Consider the following 10,456-nt stretch of genomic DNA (forward strand, 5'->3'; position numbering starts at 1 on the left):
ATGAGATAATAGTTGAGCTTCCCTGTAATTTAATGCTATGCTTTTTCCTCTAAAGAAAAGAACCAGGAAATTTATCCCCAAGAATATCTTTTTTAGAAGGATTTCAATTCACAAATAAGGTGTTGGAGTATTTCAGGGCAGAAATCCTCTGCCTGGGGTTATTTAGAAAACGTTTGGAAGTAGATTTGGTGGAATTTCGGGAAGTGCCTTGTGGAGCCACAGAAATAAAGGGAGGCTTATGCCAAAGTCAGTCGATTTTTGAAGACCGCAGTCTTCCAGGTTTTTTCCTGATGAAGTGCGACACCCTGATGGCCAGGGCTTTCCCGAGTGGAATTTGTCTTCATGCAGATGGTCTCAGTCCCAAGCACGGCGTCGTCCCTGAGCATGCCGCTGTGTAGAAGATCATCCACACCAGTCCAGCACCGCCAGCATCTGAGAGCGGTTTCGTTTGGATGTGTCGCGGAGTTGCGCTCTCCGTATTCCCAGCAAACCCCCGGGAGATTTAAATCCGCTGGTTTTACAGCTCCTTGGTGCAGCGCGGCAGATGTGGAAGGCAGGGGAGGAAGGGCACAGCCTGGTTTCGTGCCCTTCCCTCCGTATTTTGCTCCTGTGGTAGGTGAGCTGACAAGACTCAAATCCAAGACTTGCCGAACTGGCAACGTTATGGCTTTCGTAGTGTCAAAAAAAACAGTGAAAGCACCAGAAAAGCTGGAGTGGGTCAGACCAAAAGTTAATTTGTGGCCGTAGCCCGTTCCCAATAGTAGATGAAATCACATAGTTTGTGAAAGCACGCAGGCAGTTAGAGGTATGTTCCCAGAATATTGTTTTAGCATCTAATGATTTTCGGCTCGTGGGTTTTCTGATCTAGACATGATGTCTTGGTTTTAATAACCTTCGATGGATTTTATTTTTTTTTTTCTTTCATGAACTCATCCAGTGACTTTTTAAAACCGAGGCGGGCTTTTAGTAGCTTATGGCAGTAAGCTCCACGGCTTAAATACAGGTTGTGAGGGGGGGAAAAAAAAACCCCACCAGCTTCTGATATTTGGAGCTGCGACCTTTCAGCCTCATTTTATGCCCTGGGCTTCTCATCCTGGGTGAGACCAGTTGCCGGTTGACTACTGGTAATCCCTATCCAGCACTTCCGTGCCAGTCGTGATTTCATAGGCATCTTTCGAGCCTTTTTGGTTGTCTTTTTTTCCAGGTTGGTGAGTCGTAGTCATCCCTCCAACAGAAGCGGTCCCGTAGCTTTGTAGCCTTCGTGTACCTTTTCCTGAGCAGCTGTATCCTTTCTGAGATGGAGAATGAGCTGCGCAGATTATTCAGGATACAGTATAGATTATAGTATAGAGTGACATCGTATTTTCTGCGATGAATGAACTCCAGCGTGGCGGTAAAACATCTTAACCACTATAGATCAAAAATTTTGCCCAGACATAAAGCAATCCCCTTGCTCGATAAGAAATTACCGCTCTAATGGCTTCTGAGTGCCGGCGCTCCTGGATGTGGTCAGCCGTGCAGAGTAACCCCTTGTCCCTCACCGTTTGAGAACCAGCCCGGTCCAACCCCAGGAGAAGACACGAAGGATCTACAGCAGATTTATTTGTTTTCTCCTCCCTGCTCAGCCGCGTTCGGACCGTCGTGTTCCGCAGCGCCTTCCCGCAGTAAGTATGTTGTTGAAGTCATGAAACCAAGTATTCCATTTATAGTTCACACAAATGAACGGAAACGCAATTAATATGTTTCAAATTGAATATTCAAACTTGAAATGTCCAGTTAGCCTTTGGTGGGTTACGCTAAAGTTTCCCAGTCATGGAAATGCCACTTGTCTGCTTTGTAACTGATCAACAGACCGCAACTGCAAACGTTCAGATGGAACATGCCTCTCAGAATTAAGCATGAATGGAGTGTTTTGAATTAAAAAGTCATCCCTCGCGCTGATAAAGCTCAAGAACGTGATCCTAGAAAACAAACGCAGAGCAGCCAGCGCCTAAATAAATCTGCTTCGGTAAACATCCAAGGAAGCTTCTTATCACCGCTTGCTTTTTGTTTGCTTTCCTCTTGTGCCAAAGTTTGCGCGCATTGAAGTGATGAGGATCCCAATAAGTGCTTGCGTTTCACAGACTCGACCCTCAACATTTCCACCAGCTCGCCTCGAAAAGAAAAGAAGGAAAAAAGGATCCGGGTAGATTTACGCAGTAGTTGATACGGCTGTATACGGAATATACATACGCTAAGGCTGTGTCTGTACTGACGTCTCCCTGTACTTGAACTCCCCTGTCATAGTTAAATTGTTGCAGAGATCCCGGCAGGTTGTGTTTGAGCCCACCGCTGTCCCGAGGAGCAGTTCCCAGCACGGATGGCGCGTCCACCCAGACCCGCAACCCTTCCCCACGGCAGTTCGGATGCGGCCACCCTGAACTGAAAGGTAAGGGTGCTTCTGCTGTGGGTGCAGCTCTCTGGTGGCACGGGGCAATGGTCCCAGCCACGCTTCATTTACTGGTATAGGGTAGCCCGTATTGTTGCTGTCCTTAATATAAAATTAATGTCGCGTTCATGTGGAAAATAAACATTCAGCTTTTCTTACGCATGAACGTGCAGCTTGTCAACACCTTTAAGAAACTTGCGTAGTTGACCAAGCTGTTACCACAAGAGAGGTAAAAGGTAACAGTGGTATTACAGATCTTCGTTTCAGCCTTTCTTTCATCAAAATCCCCTGAGAGTGGCAAAAACCACAGCACAGGCTACACACTGAGCTGCTACTTGATTTTCCTGGGTGCTTGAATGAGCAATAAATAGATTTTTAAAAGCTCATGAGTGATTGACAGTCCTTTTTTACTTTTCCCCCGCCCAGTTGGATTTCCATGAACTGCCCGCAACATCTCCAGACTGAGCTCAGTCCTTCAGCCGTGGTGGTGCTTCTCCAGGACTTAGGACTTCTCTCATTTGCTTCTGAGATGCTTCGGCACGGTTATTTCTGTTGGTGAGCAAAAGCGTGGAGGTATGTGCTTTCCCTTACTCGAGAGCATGGGAACAGACCTCTCGGGACCGTACTTTTAGGTGCTTTCAAACCATCTCCCTCAAAAGACCTTTTTTTTTTCACCTTTTCTCGACCTTGTTCTGAAATGGTGGGGGAAATCAAGTGAATCACGAACGAGTTATTTGAAGCAGACAGCATATCTGAGCATTTAGCGCTCTTGGGGTCAATCATACTGACAAATAAATACCTTGGTTATCATAAAAAGTTATCTCCGCATGAGTAGGGCCAATTAACAAAGGCGTTACAGTGACGATTTGGAAGTTTTGTCTGAGGTGGGTATGGCAAGCAGGATAAGGCCCTGCTAATGAACAGCAAATAAAACCTCTGCATGTTTTTTGTACTATCGATCAGCTCTTGACTGCTCCTTTGACTTTTGTCTTCTGTGAGGGATTACAGTTCAGGTTGCCGCAAAATTTTCTCTTCCTTTTTCGTCATTTTTACGGAAAACTTCCAAGGCAGTGGTGACAAAAGTTCGGCATAAATTTTGCAGCGTACAAAAAAAAAATAGCACCTTCTCAGCAAACCTGTATTTTTTTAGGCTATATCAACGAGGAATTAACAAAAACAAAGCCTAGAGTTTGCTCTGACCCTCTTGGATAGAACAACTTTTACTCCGCTGGCTTTCAAAGCAGAATCACTCTGCTAAGCAAAGCTGTGGGGGGAGCACCTGTAGGACATCTCACTATTTTCATGTCATCTCCTGTAGCTTTTCTTCCCTCTGTGGAGTTTGTTCCAATGGGGTTTATGCCCAGATGAGCATGGCCGGGGGGTTGGAACTAGATCTTTCAGTTCCTTTCCAACCCAAACCATTCTATGATTCTAAATTTTGCTCAACTGCCTTGAATTATTCAGTACATTTTTGAGAGGGCTTTTTTTTTTGTTGTAGTAAGATTATCCTTGGTGATGATACTGATACAAAATGTTTCATCTCCAAACTACTAGCCAGGCGTTCACTAATAAATCCCAGAGTAGGTACATAACCTCCAGCCGTACAGGCTCGAGCCCTGCATATGGCTCAGATCCTTGCGCCCTGTGGCATGTGTCACTGCGGCCACGTCCACACTTGGCCGGTTGCCCTGGTCTCACTGGGTTTGTTTTATCTGCGCTGGCAGTGGTGGACTGCACCCAATCCACGTGAGATAAGATATTCCTGCAGGAAAGAGCCGCCTCCCCCACCGCAGGTCCCCTCTCCACAAAACTGAGTTTGGAGTTACATGGATACTAGGATAAAAAAGAAAAAAATACTAAGACATTATAGATCTCCTTCAGGAATATTCAGGGCATTCCATTGTTTTTTCGTTAATGTCTCTGAAAGTTTGGTGAAAGGGAATAACATAAGAACGGCATGGACCTGGTGAAGCAAGTCCAGAGGAGGCCCCGGAGATGCTGGGAGGGCTGGAGCCCCTCTGCTGGGAGGACAGGCTGAGAGAGCTGGGGGGGTTCAGCCTGGAGAAGAGAAGGCTCCGGGGAGACCTTAGAGCCCCTTTCAGTCCCTCAAGGGGCTCCAGGAAAGCTGGGGAGGGACTCTGGATCAGGGAGGGGAGCTGTGGGACGAGGGGGAATGGTTTTAAACTGGAAGAGGGGAGATTTAGATGAGATCTGAGGAAGAAATTCTTTGCTGTGAGGGTGGTGAGCCCCTGGCCCAGGTTGCCCAGAGAAGCTGTGGCTGCCCCATCCCTGGAGGGGTTCAAGGCCAGGCTGGATGGGGCTTGGAGCAACCTGGTGTGGTGGGAGGTGTCCCTGCCCAGGGCAGGGGGTTGGAACTAGATGGTCTGTAAGGTCCCTTCCAACCCAAACCATTCTGTCATTCTATGAATTCACATTCACAAGAGATGTTTGCAGAGAAGAACGTGTCCCAGACACTTCCATCATGTCTTCACATTGGGCATGATGGAGGGCTTTAAGTACCGTCCAGGAGATCTTCGGTGGCTTGCAAGAGTGAGGTCTGCCCTGTATTTAGCATCTTTTCCCCACGGGGCAGGGTCTGAGTGCCAGAGAAGTCAGCGAAGAGACTCCCATTGACTTTGGTGAGCTTTGGATCAGATTCCGAATCACAAATGGGTTACAAAGCAATTTAGGTTTTGGTCTGAGCTTTCTGTTTGATAAAGCAGGAAAGCACTGGCATCTGCCCGAATAGAAGTCCTCCCTTCTTGGGAAGTCTTTTGTAGCCTATACAACATGGAAGCGGTTTTCAACACCATACTTGCTGTGGCTCAAAGCCAAAGAAACGGTCAGTGATGCCCTGGAGAAGGGAGAGAAAGCACTGACATACCAAGTGTCCTCCTCTGTGGATGGTGCAGAATGGATAATTGGTGTGTGGCGCAACCAAAAACGTATCTGCAGGCCTGCTCTCCGCTGTTGACCTCTCCGTAAAAACCTGTTTGATGTAGTTCATTCACTGTTTCCTTACGCCACAGAGGAAAATTCGCAGCTGTGGTCATTATCTAAATGTGCTCGGTGATATGGACTGTGGACACCTGAAACCCTGCCAAACAGTCTCCAGGGGATTTGGAGAGGTCCTTTGGTCTTGTTTGATACTAGCAGCGAGGCAAGAGGAGCTGAAATTGTTTTGTAGTTATTTAGCTAGGCAAAGGAGAAAAATGCGTCAATCCCTATCGTTAGTTTTGAAATACCTGCCAGTCTGGAGTGGATTTATGTGTTCTGTGTGAACATATTAACAGAAAAGGAGTCTCCACCCTAGGGCACCACGCCTTCTGTGATCACAAAGCGCAGGCAATCGCACTTTTTCCCAAGATAACTCAGTGCGGGTGCCAGCTCAGCCCCATTCTGGCAGTAAGGACTAGGGGCTTTTGCAGATAAAAACAAGGTCCAGCTCTGCGACGGAGATGTGACTTCGCTAACAGAGGCTTGGGAAGAGGTGGGTGCTGCAGAACAAGATCGATGGTAACCTCCTGCCCATGGCGCAGTGAAGAACAGCTAAGCCAGGCTGCAAGGGCCACCAAAATGAAGCACGTTTGAAATCCAACCCTGAAGTGCCCATCAACAATTAACAGCTCAGCATCAGCTCCTTAAATTCCTACCTCGTCCTTTTCAGTGGTGAAGAGCCAGGTCAGTCTGCGTAACGCCCAAAAAGCAAGGACGGGGCTCAGACTTACTGTGGTCCCGTAGTCACCCCTTGGCCTGGAGCCATCTCAGCTGGTGGGGTTCCCTTGCTTGGAGGGCACCCAAACTACGGGGCTGCCCGCCCCCTCCACCCAGCCTGCCGGAGGAGACCCGAAGGCACCGCTCTTGGGACATGGCGTCTTTCTGCGGTGACTCCTGAACACAGAAACTGCAGAGGCAGCTTTGCTGGAGGACTTCGTGCAATCATAGCGCCGCAGAAAGGGTCCGGTGCCCAACGGAAGCCTTGGCAGGCTTTTAGGTGGAGTCCAGCTGTGTCTCCTGCTCCACCAGAAAGATCGTGAAAGGAATTGCTTAACAAAAGGATGGTGAGTAAAGCCTCTCCTTGATCCACCTCCACACTTTATTGATTGGCTAGAAACGGAAGAGATTACTCTGCTGTAATAAAAACCACGGAGAGAAGAAAGCAATCAGCAGAGGCAAATGAAGTGAGCAATTAGTCTGAACCCCTTCAGACCAGCTTTACTTTCATGCAACGTCTTAGCAGCATGATGCTGATGGAAGGATCTCCAGCAGTCACAAGGTAATGCAGAAATTTCCAATCTTATTCTGCTCTAGATTTAAATTACCGTGTCTTATTTTTTTAGCTTTTTTTTAAGCTGAAGGGCAAGACTGAGGTGCTCCTTAGGACATCTCACTGACGTGACAAAAAGAGATTGTGTCACGAAGGGATGGAGGACTCTGGGATCTTTGATTATTTCAGTAGCACTCAGCCCAGCTCTCCTTCCACCAGGGGAAATTTCACGTGAGATCCTGAAACAGCTTCTGGGCCAACATTTCGGTTGATTCACAGACACGTGCACTCGTGGCTAAGAGGCAAAGCCTTGGACAGTCAACGTCGCTACGAAATGATGCTGCCTGGTTTTACTGTCCAAGCTTTATAAAAGTAGGGGTTCTTGCAGATCCCTCTGATTCATGTCGATAGGAGGGGTAATGGTTGTAGCGATAGGACAAGGGGTGATGGTTTTAAACGAAAAGAGGGGAGATTTAGACGAGATAGAAGGAAGAAATTCTTTACGCTGAGGGTGGCGAGACACTGGCCCAGGTTGCCCGGAGAGGTGGGAGATGCTCCATCCCTGGAAACATTCCAGGCCCAGGGGCTCTGAGCGACCTGATCTAGTTGAAGATGTCCCTGCTCATGGCAGGGGGGATTGGACTAGATGGCCTTGAAAGGTCCCTTCCACCCCAAACCGTTCTGTGGTTCTATGTCATGCACGGTATTTCAGTCTGAGCAGTGTTTCAGAGCTGGTGTCGTTCCTCACGTAAACGTGAGTATGGGTTTGGCTTGGCTTTTTTCCTATAGGGTTGTATTTTCTTCAGTCACTGGCTTTTTTCTTATCCAACCTGTGGCTACACACATTTTTCACAATAATTTCATTTTCAATTAAGCTTATTGATGCAAAGAGAGTAGAATTTAAAGTGCAACCTCTGAGGCTTAGATACCTGAGAACATACTGGCAGACGATTTGTTCTTGTGTTTATTAACTGGATGCCATCAGGCTACATCCTGTGACTCCACATTTCATCTTTATTCTAGAAAAGGAGCTAGGATAGAATAAAATAATGACGGGAAATTTCCTGCTAAAGTCTCCCTCTGTGTCCTGGGGCAAATTGGCTGGGATTAGATAAAAGTGTGTGCTAGATGTGCTAGAGTGTGATGCCAACGCGCTTGTCTGTGCCAAGATTAGATGCTGGAGACGACCATGAAGTCAAATTCGAGGTACCTGTGGAAGCTCATTGCCTTCAGAGAGACATTCAGGGCTTTGATGTCAGATTAAATTCTGCTTTTTGGATCTGTCCCATCTTGCTTCGATTCCCAGCTTGCAAAACGCCGACAGCAGGATCTATCTCACAAGGAAGCTGGAAAGATAATTCACCTTAGAGACGGTGAAATATTCGGATGTCATAAATGGATCTACAATAAACGTGCTGCTTGCGAACAGTAAACCGCGATCTGAATTTCTGCTGGCTTTCTCTTTCAGCATGCTCCGTGCTAGTGAAGAAGGTTTCCACAGCAAAATGACTTCCGAGGAAGAAGGTGATTCACTCTCCTGTTCATTTTCATTAGCATTTTAAGCTCGTTTCGCAGCGTTTTGTTTGCGTGGTGATACTGCTGAGAGGTGCCAGGCAACAGCAGCGTTATCAAGTATGTAAGATTAGCAGATACGGAGTGCTGAACGGGCTGAAAGGGAATGAATGAATCAGCCGGGTTGTTTCTCTTGGGGTTTTGGGGAGGGAAGAATGGTGGAAATCAAAGGAGCCGCTGCAGCAGAAGAGAGGACTGGGAGACTTGGAGGCAGGGGTAGATAGGGGATGTAAGCCAAAATTCACTCCTTTGTGGTGGGAACTGAATCCAAGAGCAAAAAAGGACGGAAGCAGATTGAAAAGGGTGGAAGTGGATGGAAAGCGCTGGCTAGAGAGGCAGTAAGATTCAGGATCCTGTCATGGCTTTACTGTGAATAGGTGGATAATAGGTGCTCGGGTCGGGGCTATCCCAGGCACAAATCCAAGCCGGGCAGAGAATGGATGGAGAGCAGCCCTGAGGAGAAGGACTTGGGGGTGCTGGTGGATGAGAAGCTCAACACGAGCCGACAATGTGCGCTGGCAGCCCAGAAACCCCCCGCAGCCTGGGCTGCATCCCCAGCAGCGTGGGCAGCAGGGCGAGGGGGGGATTCTGCCCCTCTGCTGCGCTCGGGGGAGACCCCCCTGCAGCGCTGCCTCCAGCTCTGGGGCACCAACAGCAGAAGGACACGGAGCTGTTGGAGCGGGGCCAGAGGAGGCCCCGGAGATGCTGGGAGGGCTGGAGCCCCTCTGCTGGGAGGACAGGCTGAGAGAGCTGGGGGGGTTCAGCCTGGAGAAGAGAAGGCTCCGGGGAGACCTTCCAGCCCCTTCCAGTCCCTCAAGGGGCTCCAGGAAAGCTGGGGAGGGACTCTGGAGCAGGGAGGGGAGCCACAGGACGAGGGGGAACGATTTTACACTGCAAGAGGGGAGATTGAGATGAGATATTGGGAAGAATTTCTTTGCTGTGAGGGTGGTGAGCCCCTGGCCCAGGTTGCCCAGAGAAGCTGTGGCTGCCCCATCCCTGGAGGGGTTCAAGGCCAGGTTGGACGGGGCTTGGAGCAACCTGGGCTGGTGGGAATTGTCCCTGCCCAGGGCAAGGGGGTTGCAACTAGATGATCTTTAAGGTTCCTTCCAACCTGAACTATTCTATGTGGAATAACTTTGTGGTCTAACAGTGCGGGGCAGACTTCTCCACCCCGAGATCCAAACGGTTGGGTTTCAGCCCTGCAAAGCAGTTTTGCTTTATACTTTTGGTAGATATAGGCCCACAAGTTATTTAACTGAGCTGTGAGATTTTTGGAGAAAAAGTAGTTCCCAGGGATCCCCTTCTAACACAGAACTGGTCACCCCCATCCATCCATGGTTTGCAGCAGAAGGACCATCGTTATTTGCAGCCTGTAACAACATGGGGTCATTTCACAAAACTTCTCATTTCTTAAAGCTCTTTGTTGGCAAAACTCACCTGTGATTTCCATACTCTCTTGAAGGTTCATCACCGTCTACTTATGATATTGTCATGGTGTCTCTCAGTGGAAGCCTCTTACTGTTGGTTGCCATCAGCGTAGCGATAAGCGTTCTCCGGAGGTGAGTGTTAGGGCAGTAGGAGAGGACCCAGGGTTGCCAAGGAAATGTGGGCAGTGATGAATTCCTGCAGGAGCCGAGGGTGATCAGGGAGCCCATGGGGAAGAGCCGGCCAAACCCTAGTGCTTCTTGGGGTCCTCCCAGGCTCCTTCTCCATCAGCCCGCAGCCGGGTGCAGTAATGGGGGCTGGGGAATTGCTAGGGCGGTGCTTGGATAATATCAGTTTAGTGCAGTGATAGTCGGGTTTGTTTTCTATCTGGTCCAAGTTCTTCTCCCCATCCCCAGATTTTATGTATTGAAATTTTATTGAGGAAAATCAAGAGACCTGAGCCCCTGATTTCTCACTACTGCCAACATTTTCATTTTTTTTCAAGAACAGCCTGAAGTCACCAGGAGAGGGACATTCCTTGAGATGTTTATTAACAAGAAAGTAAATAATATGTTTTGAGCAATCTCTTTAAACAAAAATTTTGTTCGGCTTTAGTTTGAATGCGTCTGGCCAAATGGAGGAGGGCACAAAAGGTATTTTGTGCTAAAGGGCAGAAGATAAGGGGGAAAGGAAAAGGTCACCACCTTAATTAATTAAATCAGCTCTATCCCGGCTATCAGTTCTGTGCTGCCATTAGCGATATC

Source organism: Larus michahellis, chromosome Z, assembly GCF_964199755.1.
Source record: "Larus michahellis chromosome Z, bLarMic1.1, whole genome shotgun sequence".
NCBI classification, from domain to species: Eukaryota; Metazoa; Chordata; class Aves; order Charadriiformes; family Laridae; genus Larus; species Larus michahellis.